We start from the raw sequence: 1,560 nt of genomic DNA on the forward strand, positions 1-1,560 counted from the left end.
ATGTGTGTGTGTGTGCGCGCGCGCGTGTGTGTGTGTTCGTGTGTATGTGTGTGTGTGTGTGTGTGTGTGTGTGTGTGTGCTTTTCTCTCTTTCTTTCTGTCTCTATAAGATCGAATAACGGCTGACCTATATCATAAATAAGTTATAACACGACTTCGAACAAGTTATTGAACATATAACATAGGAAAGCAGAAAGTTCTTTTTTTTTTTCAATCCATCATCTCGACTTGTCACATACAGTGTTAACCCAATCTATTTATAGCCCAAGACCATTTTAAAAGGCTACAATTGGTCGCTTTTAAGGACAAGCAGACTAACCCTGATTTTGTGGCTTAAAGAAATCTTGACCTACACAAGAAGTGGGCTGTGCCCTACGTATGAGAGAAATTTGGTTTCATTGGTGTGTATATCTATTGTTTATTTATAGAGAAAACTCTCATTGTCTTTTAAAGAAACTGAACAAAGGGCAAAACCTTTACCTTCGATTTTCTCAAAACAGCATTTTTTGGGGGATAGCCCCCTTGTGCTTAAAAGAGACCAATTCTCCTACAACCCGTCAATAGAATAATAATACGTGCTGTCGAAATTGTCTCACTAAAACGGATATATTCAGTGTCGAAGAGAAAATAAAATTGGAAGTGTTAGAATGGAGAACATCTTCGGCAGTCTCATTATGATACAGTAGAATTTCCTCTTAAAGCAATAGGTCCAAGACAATCGCCTGTACCAACGACCAGTTCCGCTATCCCGAACAGTTTTCCTTTTTTATTATAATATAATAAATAGCATTTAATTTGTTTAGCGCAAAGCCCCACTCAACAGCAAGCTCTATGCACTTCACAATCTATACTAGTACTATTACCTCAGCAGACCTGAGAGCATTCTGAAACACACTCAACTTCCTGGGAAACATACAGAGCAAGCAGCCATTTATAGGCGCTAAAACACTTACATTGAACATACTGAAAAGATCTTTCAATGTCTATGGCCGGGTACCCATTTCCACCTGGGTGAGTGAGGAAAATTAGTGTAAAGTGTCTTTCCCAAGGACACAACGTCGGGCCCGCGGCTCGAAACTCCAAACACGCAACCTCGCGATCACGAGTCCGGTAGTCTAACCACTGGGCCACCGACGCCACCGTAATAGAGTAGTCTCCGCCTAAGATCCCGGTGCACAGGAGCTAGGAAAATGCGGATCTTACATGGGGTGCCCATGGGGGGGATCAGGCGTGGCTTTCGTGATAACACAAAACACACACATTTCTTTAACCCTATCCGTAAGCCCTGGGGTCATTTTGTACCCCCCGGTTTATATTCTTCATATTTTAGAATAGATCTACTTCTTTTTCGAAAATCTCTTTAAAACTTTCAGTATTTCTAAAAAAAAATCATTTTGACAGACTGCTATGCAAAGCGTACGGATCGGATTAACTAGTAAATTTCCTCTTTGGAAAGTGGTGGGAATGAGTTCCCCACGTCGTATGGATACGATAGTAAAACACGATGTAGGGATAGGAATAATATAACGTGGGCCACGGATTAGGTCTGGTCAGGGGAGGG

Source organism: Aplysia californica, unplaced genomic scaffold (genome assembly GCF_000002075.1).
Source record: "Aplysia californica isolate F4 #8 unplaced genomic scaffold, AplCal3.0 scaffold01147, whole genome shotgun sequence".
NCBI lineage: Eukaryota > Metazoa > Mollusca > Gastropoda > Aplysiida > Aplysiidae > Aplysia > Aplysia californica.